Source organism: Apium graveolens, chromosome 11, assembly GCF_009905375.1.
Source record: "Apium graveolens cultivar Ventura chromosome 11, ASM990537v1, whole genome shotgun sequence".
Classification (NCBI taxonomy): domain Eukaryota; kingdom Viridiplantae; phylum Streptophyta; class Magnoliopsida; order Apiales; family Apiaceae; genus Apium; species Apium graveolens.
Genome location: NC_133657.1, coordinates 96,364,747 through 96,385,214, shown reverse-complemented (window position 1 = coordinate 96,385,214; position 20,468 = coordinate 96,364,747).

Below are 20,468 nucleotides of genomic sequence, written 5' to 3'. Positions count from 1 at the left end.
AGTTTTCAAGTATGAAATTTTGACCGAGGATTAACAAAAGATTCTGAATTAATCCAATAACAACTACCTAAACAAAGCCGTATGGTAACAGATGCCTTGTGCAGAAAGAAATGATTGGATGTAATTAAGACCACTGAGGAGTTAATAACCGAATTGAAAAGAGTGGAATATGAAGTTCAAATACCTAAAGGTGATAATAAGTGAATATGTGAGATTACTTTTCAACCTTAACGGATAGAAACGAATAGAAGATGTTTAAATGTTTGGAAACTAAAGTGGAAAGTGAGCACCAAGCCTTATGTGGACACAAGTGTAGGTCCCCACTTTATTGAGATAAAGTGGGAGAAAGGAAGTTGTCAAATTCTAAGTTAATTCAGCACACCAAGGGCGCAGTGATATTGATTGAAGCAGCTCGGAGTAGACAAAGAAAGAAGGCGGAATTGTATCGAGAGGGAGTATGAATATAGAAATAGGACCAGTAGTGTTAGTAAAAGTTTCACCTTGAAAGAGGTTGGATAGGTCTGAATAAAGGGGACAAGTTGAGTCCTAAATTTAGTAAACCATTCGAGGTATTGATAAATATAGATAAAGCTGTTCATGAGTTGATGTTACCGTTACAACAGTATGTACATATATATATGTTCTAAGTGTCAATATTAAGGCGATAAGTATATGATTCAAATCAATTAATTGATTAGGAGCCAATGAGCTCTTGTCCAAGTTTGTTTTGCATATAGTGATCGATTCAAATTCTTAATCGTTAAAGGCGAATCCTTGAAAATGAGTGTATATCTATGGTGAATACGTTTGAAATCCTCGAGTAGAAGAGTCTACTTGGGAATTAGAGTCAGATATGCTTGAGAAATATCCTCACTTGTTTAGTTAGACCAGATTCTAAGGACAAAATCTTTTTAAGGGGGAAGGATATAACGACTCGTGTATTTTTTTAAATTATTTAAATATGTGATTATGGAAATTATTAAATAAATAAAATATGTGTATTAGTTTTGACCGCTATGTGTTGTTTGATTATTATCTATGTGTGATTTGTGGTGTACCGGGTTGTCCGCGTGATTAATTATGGAGTCGTATTGAATTGTTTTCACTTTCAAAAGTGGATTTAGTGCAAATTTATTTGCATAAATATCTGGAATGTCTTTAAAATTGTTTTTATGATTATATAATTACAATAATTATTTTTGAGATTTTATAAAATTTAGAAATCAATATTTCATCAATTATTTAGCCCTGTATGATTTTCTGATTGCATTTAATTGTAAAATCCGCATTTAATTCCATAATTCTTCAAAAATTATGAAACCTATATTTATATAAGTTTGGAATATTCCGAGAATTTTAAAATTATTTTGGAGAATTTTTGGGATTAATCTCACCTGCACATCGATTCGTTTAATTGATGAAAGCGGGTATAAATAGCGTTGTAGAAATTATTAAAAAAATTATGAAATTTATGTTTTTATAAACTTCGGGATATTTGTAATATTTTAAGGCTATTTTCATGATTTTCTGGATTCGTTTTAAGTGTAGCTCGGTTCGTTAATTGTGAATGCGGGTATGCTACGCTATTCCAAAATGCTTTAAAAATTATGGAAAATTTATTTTACTAATTTTAATTATTTCAGAAATTTTAGAGTTATTTCACTAATTTATCGGGTTATTTTTTTCATCTGCGCATTATATCGTTAAAAATCAAAAGACGGAGCGGAACCAGGCTGTCAGAAGGGTAAACTATACGTGTCAGGATTTTGGATTATCAACAGATACAAGCCGGGTTATTTCTTATACGTGTCAATTGCTGGTTGTTACATGGGAATATAAAAGAAATAAAATACAAAAACAAATAAAACCCCACCCCTGTTCTTGCTCTCGATCTCTCATCTGCTCTCTCTATTTCTCAGTCTCTCAACTCATCTTCCTCACTCTCTGTTTTCTTCCCTCCTCCCTGTCTTTTTCTTTCCGATTCGTCTACCCTCCCCGGGTCTTGTTGCCGCCGCCGCCTTTCTCCGGTGAGTTTCCGGCCGGCTGGCGTCGATCGATTCTTTGGCTCTATGATTGTTTCTATGTATAAATCCGTGTGTATATATGTGATGTGTGTATGTTTAAGTGCGTGTGTGTTTAAGTATGTGTGTGTGTGTGTTTGAATGTGTGAGTGTGTGCAGCGTGTATGTGTTGTGTGTGTGAGTGCGCGACAGCGCGTGTGTGACTGTGAAGGTGTAGTTTTTTTTATGTGATGGCTGCCTGTTGCTGTATTCTATTCGAACATGTGCCTTATTTTATTGACTGAACTCTTATTTTCTACAGGAAATAATTGAATAATATTCATGATAGAAATAATTGTGAGCGGAAATTTTAGTTGAATCGACAAAATTTATTTAGAAACCCGAATAGTATCGGGCACCAATAGATTTTACCGTCGTCGGCGATGAGCCTCGACGAGCCGACGGTGGACTATGATAAATATTCTGACAAATTAAAAGTATAAATTACGAATAATAACTAGTATTGTAATTGATTTGAAATTTGGGAATTTATGGAGTTCAACGGGTATTATTGGTATGAATCGGTGATTGGGATTCGTGCATTTGGATTGTGATTGGATTGTCGTTGTAGTTGTTTTGAATTGATTTGACGTCGGGATGTTCGACGGGTTAGCCGATAATCAAAGGAGGTGCTGCTCGATTATCGGAAAATTAAATTACGGAAACGCAAGGCCGTACCCGATGACTATCGGAACGTCGATCGGTTATATATGAATACTCTATACGGAACCTAATTATGTGTTGTGATGAAATACTTTGCTAAAACTGATAACCCTAAATTTCGTAAAAGGACAGATATACATATTTTCTGGAAACGAACACCGAATCGATTTTCGAGAATGTGAACCCTAATTGATATGTGTATTATTATATGAAGTATGTTACGAATCGGGTTTTGTTAACGTTCGGGTAGATTGTTAGCGAGGATATGTCAAGCATAATTGAAGGTCTAAATTAGGGTATTTCGACTATGTAGGTTCTAGTCGGAAGACCCGAAAATTGGCATTGGACGAAAGATATTTTGGTGGTCAGTCGAAAAGCTCAGTAAGGTTCCAATCAAAGGACTTAAGTGTTGAGGTCGAATCCAAGATGATCTAGTGGATAGACAATAAAGCCTGAGCGACAGAGTCGGCTCAGAGTCGATCAGTAATAGTTGTAAAGCCCTGCAAGGCAAGTACTTCAAAACCTTTCTCGAGATATAGTGCAAACATTTCTAAATTCTCTTGTGACATATTGTTAAGTATTCAAAATAGTTCTGTTTTATATTACGAGTACTTTGAATCATACAGCCTTGAACCCGAATCACATCGTTTGATCTTTGAGCCGTAAGCCTTATTCTTTGTAAACCATCCCTTGTTGATTTCCAGATACTAAACCACACAAATATGATACTACTCTCCAAATATATAACTAGCAAACACTGGAACCGAATTGTTTGAACATACAGAAACTTTTATACCCCAACCATTTTGTATAACATCAAAGAACTAAACCTTGAAAAATCCTTGATTCATCTAATACCTGATTCCCTTATAGGCTGGAGGCCATTTCTTTTACATACTTTGATATACCCTCGTGGTACCCTTGAATTGTTCTATGCTCTTACGCAAATGTTTTATATGCAAATGTTTTATTACTATTGATGATGAACTTATTTCATTGAGTTATACTGTTTATCATATTGAACTGCTTAAGAATTGGATAGTTTTCTTTATGTGGACCAGATTCGTGGTCGAATTAGGCCAATGTGTGCCTTGGATCCAGTTTATAGAACAGAGCTGTGTGCCTTGCTCGAGGTTAGTGCGTGATTGATCAGCAGCCTAACCTTGGTTTTAAAATTTAAAATGAATATCCAATTCTAATAATTGTTTAACAAGAAACTTGATTCCTCTGAATCATCTCGTTTGATCATTGTTTAACCTCAGTTAGCGTTATCATGACTTGCTGAGCTAGCTAGCTCACTCTTGCGAACCTTTTTATGTATTCTAAGCTAAGAAGGATATGGTTGATAGGGAGGTTTCCCAGTTCAGTGTTCGAGCTAGGATACCAGTTTGAGTTGGTTCGAGCCAGCAGGAGCTTTTTATGGTACTTGACTTAGCAAGATTGTAAGAATAATTTCTTTATCAGTTGTAAGTTATATTAGTTGGGATTTGGTACGTTGTAATAAAAGTTAAGGTTGTGGCTTGTTTTCATACTTTAACCTGTTGCGATCTGTGGTTATGTAAAGCAGGGTCATTGCAAATAATATTTCTTATACAGGTTTATATATAGTGTATGTGTTGTGGACCCCAAACTTCTGATCCGGGTTTGGAGGGCGCCATAGGTTGGTATCAGAGTTACAGGTTATAAGTCACTGAAACAAGCCTAGATTGTCGGGATTGGGTAGAGGTTTAGGATTAGAAATATGAAATAGAAAGATAAGACGTCGTAAGGTTGAGTACGACTGTATAGTAGGTCTCCGACACGGTTCGTGTTGTGATTCAGGATTCTTAGATTGCGATGTGATTTCCAGATAACGGCAATGGCAGATCCTGATTTCCCTGTATCATCTGATCGTTTGGAGCCTTCCGTTCGATGATCGTCATATTTTTCTCAGATTTGATTTGCACCTTGTTCTTCCATCAGTATTAATGGTATTACCTTTTGTCATAACAGTTGTACCTCTTCAAGCTATTCTACGCTATTTTACCACCTCTTGATATGAGACTACCTATTCAAGAACCTCCATCTGCTTATTCCTATTCTACTGTACATTCAACTATGAATGTATCTTTTCAGTTTACTCTACACCATGTTCTATACCCTTAGTTTAAAACTTGTCTTATGGAACAACAGTATTTACGAGGATTGATTCGATAACTACAGTAAATGGTAAGTACATGAGATACTAATAAAGGTGAGAAGGAGTTTAGAAAGAAGATTCACGTGTTTCGGAGGATAGCTGCTACCAGATTAAATGGAGCCACTAGTGAATAGACCACCCGTGATTAGCTTGTGGGATAACCTAGAGGAATTTTGAAAGAGTTAGAGAGAAAAGTATAGATCTGGAATTTTCGTAGAATTAGATGATGGTGCTATGATAAATGTGATATGTAAAGTAGTGATGTGATGTGATATAAGCAAACTTTGTTCTATGAAATAGACTTGTTGGCTGTTGGATAGACCTGTTCCACTTAATGACTGCAAAAATGATGATGGGAGTACTACGGGTATGGAAGCTTTGAAATGAAGCTACGAATAAGATAATATGCAAAGACAGCTGAAGTTTTCGTTGATTAAGGAAGGTAATAGACCTAATGAAAGAGAGAAGATAAATGGAAGTGAATGGACCTTTTTTGTGATCATTTCTTTAACTTGGTATCTTGTTATAGGAAGGACAACAACCAACTCATATAGTAAGGACAACCGGATGTGCGATTTTCAAAATTTTTAAACAAGTTTTCGAAAAAGATTTTCCCTTACAAAATTTCTAAAAGCCTTTTTGAATAAAATAAGTTTTAAACATTGGTTGTCAAGTTACTACTTGAGTTTCTTGTTTGTTAAAAGATCCGTATTACCTGGAAGGATGCTTGTTTCAGACTTAGTATTGCTAATTCAGAGAACAAAGTAATCTGCGATTATGAAGAGGTTGATTATTCCTAACAGTAAGGTGCAAATATTGTTTGATAAGATCAACAACATAATCAGTGTACGGAGTAACTATTCATTAAATTACTAGGACTATCAGAGTTCAAAGAATTCATTAATTTAACAGAAGCCTGAGCATGACCGAAGAAGATTGGGAAGATTTCCAGACTATTCTAAAAGAAGAATATTATTAACAAAAGGATCGTTATGTTGAATGATTCATGGTTATTCTAAATTAATAAGAGGAAACTCGAGGTTATCTGATAAGAACGCCATTATGATCGAATTGTTAAAGTATTATACGTGTAAGTGCGATGTTATAGACGCAAGACTTAACAAGTAAGAATCTACCATAATGCCCTATTTTTACCAACTTAATACTCACTTTTGTTGTTCATTTATTGATTTTAATGGCTTGATAAGCTTTCTAAGACTTCATTAAACTCATATAAACCAAGGCCCAATGAATTTCTAACTTAAAGCATGATTATAATGGCTCAAATGTGGACTTACACCAAATCTGCCATGTTCTGTGCTCCCCTCGGTTTTGTGCTTGTGTACCTACCCAAATACATGTTTTTATTCAATATAAAGCTACTGCACTCAAGTATATACCAAGTCCTAACTCTACTGAGTTCGGGCCTATCAAGGCCTCACCAATGCACATCTAAAACATCCTAAACTTATGGTGCAAAATCTGCCACTAAGTGTCTAATGCATCTCCTTCCACCTTAACTCCCTTCTTATCAACCAAAACCAAACAACAAATCAACAACAAAGTCCTATGATGTACTAATACCCACTGACTTCTAGTATACAAGGTCTAATCACATTTTATTTAACACAAAAATCGATTATCAAGAGGTTAAAAGAAGCAACTACAATAGCAATTTTATATCTTCGAGTTTTAAGCAAAATTTTGAATTATATATTGAAAATAATCACTTGATATCTACTGAATATAATCACCTATCATCATGGCATACTTCATCTAGCATTTTTATAATATAAACCATAACATGCATAACATAAAAATCAAGTACCAAAGCACAAAATCATCAAGTATGGTTTTTACTTCAAAAATCACTTGTAAACCCACATGCAAGTGCTAAATCCAACATGAAAGTGCTAAAACTTAATATATGTTGAAGAAAACATGGCATGCAAGAGTTTAAACTTTATAAAACAACATTTTAAGGAGCAAAACAACATGCATGGTCATTTTTCATACAAACTTCTCAAGATCAACACTCTAAACATTCGGCTCTTAAGAAATCATTGCCAAATATTTATGAACAAGTGTATGACTTGGGAAATAGAAGTAAAACAGTTCTCCCGGACCATATCAAGTTCATATCTATAAGCCACCATGGTTTTAGACCTTAGATTCATGAGAATCAAAGTCTAAACTTTTGGCTCCAAGAACACATCATGTACTTAATAAACTTACCTCAAATTTGCAAGAACTTCCAAGTATCAAAGAGATATTACAAGGTGAACAAGGTTTTTAGCTTGGTTTGGTTTGAGAAATGAAAGAACATGAGAGAAAGGGGGTGTTGCTCTCGGTCGAATGGAACAAGGAGGGAGGGAGTGAAGTGAAAAATGTGGTGATTGGTGGAAAATGATAACACTCACTTGATATTTAGTCTTTTAAATGGCTATAATGGTAATGGAATTTAGAAATGTCAATTGTATCCTTTTGCCAAGCTTGAGCACTAATGCATGCAAGGGTAAAAAAGTCTCTTGGTTGGTAAAAATGAGTTATTGGGGTGTGAAGTGTCAATCATAGCCTTAGTCTCTATTGTGTGAGAATTTACATTCAAGGGTACTATAGTAATCCAATAACTATTATTCTAAAAATTAAAACATGATTTAAAAGAAATATTTTTAATAAATAATTTATAATTTCATAAATCACAAAAATTATACCATAAAATACTTTAGAATATTTGAAATTTTATAAAAGTACTTTCAAAATTTTTGAACAAAAATATTTTAGAAAAAGGAATTTTCTAAGATTAAATGCTTGAACAATAAACCATTTAAGAATGCAATAATTAAATTTTCATGCAACTAAAATTTTGAAATATATAATCCATCACTATATCAATTTTATCTAATCGTCTAAGCACAAGATTCTCATATCTAAATATTCGTACACATATGCAACCACAAGAATCAAATTACATAATTCACGAGAATTCACATTATTACACAGAATATATATATATATATATATACTCATATAATATTCTAATTAATTTTTCTGTTGTCACACAATCTTGCTGGACCTCAAAAACTGCAAGATGTTTAGTCTAGCAAACTTTGTAATTTCCTTTATTCTAATTAAAACATAATATGTTTATTCTAATTAAAACAGAATATGATTATTCTAATTAAAACAGAATATGTCACACAGAATATGTTTATTCTAATTAAAAATCCGTGTTCATATTTCCTTTTCCATGCACAAATTAACTCAAAATTTTAATTTGTATTCAACCCCTCTTCAATAAATTAACTTAGTTGATTGTTAGTGAATAAAAATTTCCATATTCATCATTTCAACAATTTCCTTATATTATGAGGCATTCATATCAATGGTGGTTAAGATAGGTACCTCAAACTTTGATGTACATGATTCTCTTTCCTTCAAGGCCATGAGAGCATAATGTTCATATTATTCATTGTCATCTTCATCATCTCTGTTATCCCAACTCTTTTCCTCAAGAAATATAAGCTTTTCCTTGTTATTTCTTCATAAGTGCTTCATACTTAGCCTCAAGCTCCATGTATGCCTAATCTTTCTTTACCCTTTTTGACTTTCTGCATTTTATGGCAAAACAGCCAAGCTCATCATATATATAATACTTAGTCTTACATCTATCCACATATCCTGATTTATAACCACCTTTGCTCGCCAGACTTATCTGAGTTTTCCCTTCCAGTTGTTGTTGTAGGATGTTTGACCTTTACCTTTGAAATACCTAGGCTTTTTAACTCGTATGTTTGAAAACTTCCTTTTCCAGGTAGGCCATAGACTGGTCCATTTCATCAAGAGTATAATACTAATCCTCTTCCAAATCCAGAATGACTTGATTTTGAAGTTCCTTGTTCTTTTGCTCAACAGGTTGTATAACTTGAGTCTGAGATTCAGTTTTATTTTCAATTATTTTCTGATCATTAGCTATCAGGGCACTTGATCCACAACATGTCCTTGATTCAGCTTTAATTATTTTCTCTGCATCATCTCTAGCTCATAGGTTTTAAGAAAAAACCTCCAAAGTTGTTCTTCCCATATCTCTCCCTTCTTTTATTGCAGAGATATTTTGTTCCAAATAGTCAGAAAGAGTGAGCAAGAACTTTAGATTGACCTCCTCAGCTTCATAGAACTTGTCATACAGCTACAAGTCATTTATCAATTTGTTGAACCTTTTAAAAACCTCAGTAATGCCTTTTTTAGGTTTATCCATGAAACCCTCATATTGTGAGATCAGAATTCTTCTCTTGTTTGACCTCACTTCCTCAGTACCTTCACACAAGATCTCTGTCTTCTCCCAGATTTGCTTGGCTGACTTACAGTTGATAATGTTGTTATACATGACATTATCAAGAGATTCAATTAGCATTAAGTTGTAAGCAATTGTCTAGTGAAAGTTTCACCTTTTATGTTCCGGTGTATTGTTGTGCAAGACATGCCTGTATCTTAACAAGACTAAGACAATTTGTCAACCCTAAGTAAGTTGTATTGTTATCTAAATTTGTATTTTGTACTTGTAACACTTAAAATCTGTAAAAATGTCAAAGGAGCAGACTGGAGTCTTTTTCTATAAACAGTGTCAAGCCTAAGAATTCTATGTGGAAGAAGATCAAGAAGATCATGCCTCAGAAGAATTATGAAGAAGCTTGGAGTTGAATAAATCTGTTTTAGGAAAAACATTTTAAGTCAAGATCTCTACAAGTGACAAATTTAATGTTATAAAGAAGTCATTCGAGAACTCAAAATGACTTATCGAGAAGTCAGGAAAGGCATTAGAGAACTCACATAGATATCGAGAAGCCAAATTGAAGACATGGAGATTGGAGATATCGACAAGTCATTTCTTCACTAGAGAACTCAGAGTTATCGACAAGTCAACATTCATTAGAGAACTCTGAGTTATCGATAAGTCAAATTCCACTAGAGAATTCTGAGATATCGACAAGTCAAATTTGACTAGAGAACTTTGAGATATCGACAAGTCAAGAAGCCACCAGAGAACTCAGAGTTATCGATAAGTCAAAGTGAAGATATGAAGACTAGAGATCTCTACAAGCCAAATTCTCTTATAGAGAACTCAGAGACCTCTACAAGTCAAATTTACTATAGAGTATTAGAGATCTCGATAAGCCAATATACTTATCGAGATGTCAAGTTCTCTATAGACCAAATGGAGATCTCGAGGTAAAATCTCAAAGTACAAAATTGCAGATCAGTTCAATATCCAAGATTAACAATCAACAAACAATCCAAACAGCTGGATTGACAAGTCTATAAAAAGCAGCTTGAAGGATGTGCAAGATCAATGGTGAAGATTAACTGACAAAGGAATATCAAGATAATCACAGGATGCTAAAGATATGCTAAGCCAGAAATATAAGATATACTTTTCTATAAATGGAAATGACAAGTGACTATTTACAAAAGCTAATAGCATGTCTTATTGTACACTGTGTAAACCAACAGTTAACTGAATTATAAAGTTAACACTGGTCCTTTAGTCAGTTGTAACAATTTAGATAGAAAATCTTGTAACACTCTCAAGAAGAAGCTAAGCTCTTTATCAACAAAGAGCCTAGAAATTTTGTAACAGAACATTCTTATTTTAATATAAAATTAAGTAAGTTTTGAAGATTTGTGTTCTTTATTTTCTGCAAGCTTAATTTCTGCATAAATACATTTTTACTACAAGATTTAATTTACTTTGTTCAAGCATAAAAGATTCAGGAAAAGCTCAAAAACAGTAAAACACATTCACCCCCACTCTGTGTGTTATTCATTTCCTAACAAGTGGTATCAGAGCAAAATCTGAAAGTAAACAGATTCAAGATCTTGGAAGAATGAATACACAGAAAATCAGCAGCATCAAAATTCCTACCTTTGACAAAGCTAACTACACTCTTTGGAAAAAGAAAATGTTGTTGTTTGTTAGGATGGCCAATCCACTATATATTCAGATACTCAAAAATGGGCCCTTCACTCCTATGGCTAGAGTTAAAGAATCAACAGATGGTGATATGTTCATTCCAGCTCATTATGCTCCAAAAGACCCTTCTGAGTATACTGAGCCTGAAAAAGAGAAAGTCTCCCTGGATAGTGGCTTGCAATTGATATTGATTGAATCACTTGACAATGTGATGTACAACAACATTGTCAACTGTGACACTGCCAAGAAAATATGGGAAAAGATTGAGATACTCTGTGAGGGAACTGAGGAAGTTAGATCAAATAAGAGAAGGATATTGATTTCACAGTATGAGGGTTTTATGGCTAAGCTAAATGAAAGTATAACAGATGTGTTTGAAAGGTTCAACAAGCTGATAAATGACTTACAGCTCCATGATAAATACTATGAAGCTGAAGAAGTGAACTTGAAGTTCTTGCTTACTCTCCCCGATCATTTGGAATAGAAAAATCTCAGCAATTAGGGAAGGGAGAGACCTGAGCAGAATAACACTGAAAGTTCTATATGGAGTTCTTAAAATATATGAACTAGAAATGATTGAAAGGAAATCATTGAGATCTGGCCAGGGACATGTTGTAGATGGCTCAAGTGCTTTAATTGTCAATGAAAGCCAAACATCTATTCATGAGCCAAGATCTCAAACTCCAGTTGCCTCAACAAGTGAGCAAAGAACAAATGATTAACAAGAACAAGTCATTCTGGAATTGGAAGAAGATGAGTTCTACACTCTTGATGAACTGGATGAGCTAGATCAGTTAGTGGCTTATTTGGCTAGAAAATTCTCTAACATTAGAGTAAAGAAGCCAAGATTTTTCAAGGGTAAAGGACAGTCTTTCAACAAAGACATCAGCTGGAAAGGGAAAGGGAAGTACACTTCTGATAGCAAGAATGGTTACAAAACTGGATCTGTTGACAGATCTAAGATAAGGTGCTATAACTGTGATGAGTTGGTCCATTTTGCTACAGAATGTAGGAAACCCAAGAAATCAAAGAAGGATAAAGATTATCTTGAAATGGAAGTAAAGTATGAAGCTCTCCTGAAGAAACAGCAAAGCAAAGCTTATATTGCAGAGGGTAAAAGTTGGGATGACTCTGAAAATGATGAAGATGAAGAATTTGGAAATTATGCACTCGTGGCCTTGGAGCAAGGATAATCATCCTCATCTAAATCACAGGTACCAACTGTTACCACCATTTATTTAAATGTGAGTCAAAATAAGGAAACTGTAGAGAAGATGAACACATAAATGTTTCACATTCACACAAGCATGGTTGCTGCTAATGAAGGAGTTAGCAGATTAACAAAGATAAATGAAAAGCTTGAAAGTGAGAAGCAAGAAACATAATTATTATTGGTGGAGCTTGAAGCTGTAAAGCAGAAGAATGCTTATCTCAAGAATAAGCTCAAGTGTGCAAATGAAATTGAAGCAGTGCTAAGGGAGAAGCTGGAAAAGAATGAGGTAAAGTTGAAGTCTTTCAGAAATGCATCTGAGCTGGTTGGACAATATCATGAGAAAAACAAACCATGTGCAAATATTGCTATTGGTCTCGACTATGATGCCTTGAACAGCAAGAAGAAAGAGATATGTGACAAAGGAAAAGCAACAGCTAATGAAAATGTTCCAACTATGCTGAAAAAGGTTGTATCACCTCTGTTCAAGGCATGTGAAGTCAACTTCAGTGAAGAAGAATTAATTATCAAGCAAGAAATTGCTGATGAGGACAAAGAGAAGAAAACCGCAGAATCAACTCAGTCTTCCAATATTGAAGAGAAGCTCATGGACAAACAAAGTCCCAAGACACCTGTTAAAGAAACCAAAACTGAAGATGCAAAAAAGAAGAAGAAAAATAGAAATGGGAAAATAGGGATAAACAAAACCAACAATTTTACTTATATTGCAGATGCTCCAAGAAAGAAATGTGAAAAATGTGGCTCTGTGAATCATCTAACTCACCTTTGTAAAAAGGCAGTTAGCAAGCCAACTCAAGGAGCCTGAAAATGCAATGAAGCAAATGCAAATGATCCCTACTCCTTCTGTGATAAGTATTGTGACGGCCTCAACCCCGGGGTCAGGGGCTGACGTCACTAAAATATAACAAACCACAATTATAAACTATTAATTAAATGTTATTATATTAACACGACCCCAAACCAAGATCCGATATAGGTTCAAATATTATTTAGGTTACAACATTACAACTAATTCATTCCACACTCGACACACTAACATATTACAACAACTCATCAGACCTCAGGTCTGATACAAACTACCTCAGAGGAGCCGGGACCGGAGGGGGTTGACACCCTATTATGCCATGGTCTGACTGGTCTTCTAGACATCTGCAACATATAAATACAAAACAAGCTGCAAGGGTGAGCAATCAATTGCTCAACAATACCACTATATGAATAACAAGTAAAGCAGTGTATATAAAAATAGTATAGGAACATAATTCATAACTCGTTTATGAAAACAAGTAAAACAGATATAAACTGGATATCAAAACTAGCATACTCTGAAAAATAATATCATCAGTGGTATGCTGTGTAAAAATACCAGAGTCCAATTTTAGCATGATATTTTCCTTTCCAAAACCACTGTCCCATTACAGGAACCATAAATTGTCTGTCCCATTACGGGGACCATAAAACCACTTGTTCCGTTACGGGAAATACTAAACCAAAATCAGATATGTAATTGGACGTATCCTAGGGACAACTGATCAGTCCATCCCACCACAAACCTGTTCCGGAACTCAGAGACTAGCTAGGTCTCTGTCACGCTGGACTAAGCGGTTTAATTAGGGCGCACAACTGACTTAGCCACTTACGCAAACCCGCTGGGCCGTTACGGGCCTCTTACGCAACCATCCAATATCTGATCCGTTTTTTCCAGTTTCTAAAATCAATTACACCTATCTCTTTTAAACAGTTATACCACAACACACTTTCCAAAATCTTTCCAATTTTAATCATAATCTAGAGATAGACATTTTCAGAAGTCACTTTTCCCCCAAAATGTAAGTTAATAAAATATATTTAAACACGAGGGATACGTAACTTAAAACGTTCTGTTCCAGTACGTAAATTAAATCAACAATTATTCATATATACTGAACTGTAAAAGATTTGATCAGGGGTACTTACCTTGTGAGCTTTATACTAACGCTGGCTTGACTCTAAACCGACTTCAACTACTGGGTCCTTCGACTCGAACCTACATAATCGAAACAACCTAGGTTAGACGACCAATTATGCTTGATATTTCCTCGCTACATAATTACCCAACGATAACGATTCCCGACTCGTACATAATCGTATAATATTATACACGTAATAGTGGTACACATAACAATCAGGGTTTGATTTGTATTTATTTAAATATATATACTTGATTCATAGTTAAAAATAATTTTTAGAAAATTTGGACAGCGACTCCTCTATTTATAGACCTACCCGTCGAAACATCAATCGACGTCAAATCCTAACAAATCCAATACGAATCATTTTATTTATTTAAAATATTTAGGACTCAGATATCAAACATCATGGTCCACCGTCCGCTCATAAAAGTCATTGCGGACGGCGACAAAATTTCGCGGGTACCCGATTAATTCTCGGGTTTCCAACGCGAATTTCTATCGATTATTTGTAAAAGTCATTTTCAACACGAGTAATTAATATCAAAAATATTAATCAATAAATCCCTGTAAGAAAAAGGAATTTAAATTAAAAATTCTACAACAGTCCAAACCAACACAAACGGCCCAACAGAGAAGGCCCAACAATCTGGCCCAAATTGCAAGCCCAACAGAACCAAGCCCAACAGAAAAAACACAGCCGCGCACAATGCACATCAGCACCACACACGCGCCACCGCGCGAAAACACACACACACACACACTACTCACACACGCACACACTCACACATACAAAACATACACACAATATACAGAAACATATATATACATATATATGCGGGAACAAAATTGAGCTGGAAGCCAAGATACCGGAAAGTCGCCGGAGAAAAGGGCGGCGGCACCTCGGAAAACTGAAGAAAACGGGAAAAAAAGAGGGGGAAGGGAAGAGATAAAGAAAAGGAGAGGGGGAGTAGAGAAATTACAGAGAGATAACGGGAGAGATTGAGAGGAGAGAGAGGAGAGGTTGAGAGAGATGGAGGGATAAGGAGGAAGAAGAGAGAAGTAAACAAAATAAAAAAAAATGACTGAACTGCAAAATTCTCTGCACAACACACGTAGCAACACAAATGTCCCGGTGCTGCCACGTATTTGTAAACTTATATTACGTATCCAGCTTTTCATTTACACGCCTGGATTTAATCCCAAAATTACGAAACTTACGGGTAATAACAATTCTAAAATTCACCAAACTAGTTTTAAAATTTTATAAATATCCCGAAGTCAAATATACATAAATTTCATAATTTTTAAATAAATTTTGAAACAAAATTTATGCTCGCATTTAACGAATAAACGAAACAACGCGCGGGTAAGTTTAATCCCAAAAATCTCCAAAATAATTTTAAAATTCTCAATATTTTAAAAACTTAATAAAATACGAGTTTCGTAATTTTTGAGAAATTCTGGAAATAAATACTAATTATTCAATTAAATGAACTCAGAAAATCATTTAAAGAGAAATAATTACTGAAATATTGAATTATAAATTCTATAAAAATCCTAAAAATAATTAATGAAATTATATAATCATAAAAACAATTTTAGAGACAATTCAAATATTTTTGAAAATAAATTTGCCATGAAACCACTTTAAAAAGCGAAACAAAAATAATATGGTGCAACAAACAATCATACGAACAATCCACGCAACCCAACAATCACATACAAATAGTAATAAATAAAGCATAAAGATCAAAATCAATATACAATTCTTTATTTAATTAATTACACAATAATTACACCTTTAAATATTATAAAAATATACGAGTCATTATATCCTCCCCCCTTAAAAAGATTCTGTCCCCAGAATCTTAACTAATTAAACAAGTGAGAATATTTGTCAAGCATATCTGACTCTAATTTCCAGGTAGACTCTTCTACCCTAATGTTTCTCCAAAGTACATTAACTATAGGAATAGATTTATTTCTAAGTACATGCTCCTTAAGATCTAATATCTGGATTGGCCGTTCCACATAGGATAAATCTGATTTAAGCTCGATCGGTTCATACTCAATTACTTGGTTCGAATCAGGGATATACGGCTTCAACATGGATACGTGGAACACATTATGAATATGCTGCAATTGTGGTGGTAACGATATATCGTACGTGACCTTTCCTATTTGTTTCAAAACTTCAAATGGCCCTATATATCTGGGGCTAAGCTTACCTTTCTGTCCAAATGGAACTAACCCTTTTCATGGAGATACCTTCAACAATACCAGTGACCCTATCTCAAAATTCATATCCTTCCGATGTAAATCTACATTCTTCCTCTGTCTATCCTGGGCGGCTTCCAATCTTTTTCGAATCAATGCCACTGCATCTCTAGTCTCTTACACTAGCTCAGATCCTAACACTTTCTTTTCTCCTACTTTGTCCCACTACAATGGTGATATGCACTTACATCCATATAAGGCTTTATAGGGTGGCATTCCGATGCTAGTATGATAGCTGTTGTTATAAGAAAACTCAATCAATGGTAGATGATCATCCCAGTTTCCCTTAAAATCCAAAGCACAAACCCTTAACATATCTTCTATTATCTGAATCATTCTCTCACTTTGGCCATTCGTCTGAGGATGATAAGCAGTGCTCATGTTTAACTTAGTTCCCAAACACTCTTAAAACTTAGTCCAAAATCTTGTGTTGAATCTTGGGTCTCGGTCTGAGACGATGGACACGGGAACTCCATGTTTGGTTACTATTTTATCCAAATACATTTTAACCAGCTTTTCCAAAGAATATCTCTCGTTGATAGGGAGGAAATATGCTGTCTTGGTCAATCTGTCGATGATTACCCAGATAGCATCATGATTCGACTTTGTCTTTGGCAATCCTACCACGAAATCCATTACAATCTCTTCCCATTTCCACTATAGAATCTCTAAAGGATGCAATAATCCACTGGGCCTTTGATATTCTTCCTTTACCGCATGACACACATGAATTTGCTAACCCAATCTACAATCTCCTTTTTCATTCCTGGCCACTAGAAGTTCTTCTTTAAGTCTTGATACATTTTGGTACTCCCCAGGTGAATAGAGAATATAGAATTATGAGCTTCCCGCAAAATCGCATTCTTCAGTTCAATTACATTGGGGATCCATATTCTTGAGGAAAACCTGAACATAGCTTTGCTGTCCTTTTGAGTACAAACTTCTTCTCCCATCAAATTGTCCAATCCTTTGTTCATAACTTCCTCTTGACACTTCCTTACTCTTTCCATCAATTCTGGCTGAAAAGTGATTTTATATAGTTGCTTTTTTTTGCCTTCTAGCATTCGAACTTCAGTTTCCAACTTTTCCAATTCCCTTGAGAGTCCTTCAGAAACTTTAATCTCATTCAATCTTTCCTTCCTGCTTAAGGCATCTGCTACCATATTGGATTTGCCCGGATGATAGTTGATGGAATAATCGTAGTCCTTGATAAACTCCAACCATCTTCATTGTCTCATGTTTAAGTCCTTTTGGGTGAATATATACTTTAAGCTTTTATGATCCGTGTAGATATCACACTTCTCTCCGTACAAGTAATCCCTCCATAGTTTTAATACGAATACTATTGCTGCTAATTCCAAATCATGTACTGGGTATTCTGCTCATGGGGTTTTAACTGCCTGGATGCATAAGCAATAACTTTATCATGTTGCATTAACACACGGCCTAATCCTTTCAGAGAAGCGTCACTATAGATCATGAAATTCCCCGTTTCATCTGGTAATGCTAACACAGGTGTTGTCACTAATCTCTTTTTCAACTCCTGAAAACTTTCTTCACATTTCTTGGTCCAAACAAACGTCTCACTTTTCTTGGTCAGCTTGGTCAATGGAGTTGCAATCTTGGCAAAGTCCTTCACAAACCTTCTGTAGTAACATGCTAGTCTAAGAAAACTTCTAACTTCTGTCAGAGTCTTCGGCTGTTCCCATCTGGATACAGCTTCAATCTTCACGGGATCCACTTTAATACCATCTTTACCCACTATATGACCCAAAAACTGAACTTCCTCCAACTAAAATTCACATTTCGAAAACTTAGCGTACAACCGCTTTTTTTTCAGCCTTTGCAGAGCAATCCTTAGGTGTTTAGCATGGTCGTGTTTGGTCTTTGAATTAATGAGGATGTCATCAATAAATACAATAACAAACTTATCCAGGTACTCCTTATACACCCGATTCATTAAATCCATAAAAGCTGCTGATGCATTAGTCAATCCAAACGACATCACTAGGAACTCGTAATGGCCATACCTGGTTCGAAATGCAGTCTTCGATATATCTTCAGGCTTAATTTTCAGCTGGTGATAACCCGATCTTAAATCAATCTTCGAGAAACAAGATTCTCCTTTAAGCTGGTCAAATAAGTCATCAATCCTGGGTAGAGGGTACTTATTCTTGATGGTTAATTTATTCAGTTCCCGATAATCAATACACAACCTCATACTTCCGTCTTTCTTCTTTACGAATAACACTGGTGCGCCCTACGGGGATACACTTGGTCTAATCACTCCCTTATCCAAAAGTTCCTGAAGTTGTTTAGCTAGTTCTTTCATTTCCACTGGGGCCATATGATAAGGAGCCTTTGAAACTGGTTCTGCTCCCGGAATTAGGTCGATAGAGAACTAAATCTCACGATCGGGTAGTAATCCTGGCAACTCATCTGGAAACATATCTGAAACTTTGCTAACTATTGGAATCTTATCCAGATTAGGTGCCTTTTTCTCAATGTCCACAATATGGGCTAAGTACGCCTCACATCCCTGTCACAATAATTTCCTTGCTTCCAATATCTAGAGAAATTTCTTTTTGTCCTTAATATGTTATTCTGATATTATCTTCCGTATACAACAAAATTTTCTTTTTCTTACAATAAATATTTGCCTTATACTATGACAACCAATCTATTCCTAGAATCACATCAAATTCTCCTAACCAAAAGGGTATTAGGTCCACTGAAAATGAATGCCTGTGGAAATCTGTTATTCCCTAATAATACAACAAGAATTACAGGGGGGGTTGAATGTAATTCTGGCTTCTTTTTGAGATTCTAAAAATGTTCTAACTTAATATCTATAACAGTGTTTGATTGGTAGTAAGGCGGAATAAAAGAGCAATTGAAATCAAAACACTAAGTAATAAAACACAAGCTTTAAAACTTTCTAGTGGATTTGAAAATATCCACCAAATATATATATATATATATATATATATATCAGATTGAGAACTCTGTGAAGCTTTGAATAGCTCACAGCTGCTTTACAAGTTGAACAAACAAAACTACAGAGAAATTCTTACAGAATACAACTTGATATATTTCTCTAAAAATAAGATTTCTTAGTTAATTGTTTTACTTGCTACACTTGGTTTATATATCACCAAGTTACATGATAGTAAGACAAGATAATAAAACAAAACATATTTAGTCTAACTCCATGCTGCTTCACTACTCTATTCCAGCATCTTTGAAAATCTTCACATTTGCATGGAAATGGTAATGCTTCTTTGTTCTCAAAATCCTGCTTAACAGGCTGCCACATTCCTTTTGCAAACACCCGATGCATGTGACTGTGTTGTCACTATCAACAACTATTTTGAATTTGATCATCCATCGAGACTATGTTGGTCATCCATCGGGAGTCTTGTTGATTATCTGTTGGGAGTCTTATAGATCATCCGTCGGGAGTCTATCTGTCACTTGACTCTATTTCACTTATACAGAATTACAAGACATCTCATATTTACAATTAGCCAACCTATTCTGCATATCTATTTAGTAGTCAATATGACTTTGAGAATCCTACAGAGTCTACTAGACTAAAACATGTTGTTTACAGAAATGTGCTGCAGTACTTATTTGTTACATAAGCTACACTCTCGATGTATGTCAAATTGTCATCCGTCGGGACTATAAAGTTCATCCGTCGGGACTATATTAGATCATCCATCGAGAGCTATAAAATTCAGTAAGTTAAATCTACTAAGGTGTTTTATTTAACTTATCATCAAGTTAACAACATATTTCTAACAATCTCCCCCAATTTATGTCTACTGGAATTGTAGCCATAAATTAAGAGAAACTTGGTGATAACAAAACACCCCAAATGTACAGATTGAGATATAGTAGATAAAACTGATAAGTGCTACAAGATTTATTGAAAATTGAACAAAATTAGAGTATACAAAGAGTTCTCACTATCATTATCAAGGTGCTCCTCTAGACTGAGCAGATAATTCTATTTCCTTGATTGTCTGGATTTCTTCCCAAGCTTCCTGTCATTTTCTTCTATTTGATTCTGGAGTTGTCTGTGGAATTCAAGTTCATCAGCTTCAGATAGATCCAGCTTTTCTTGCATTTC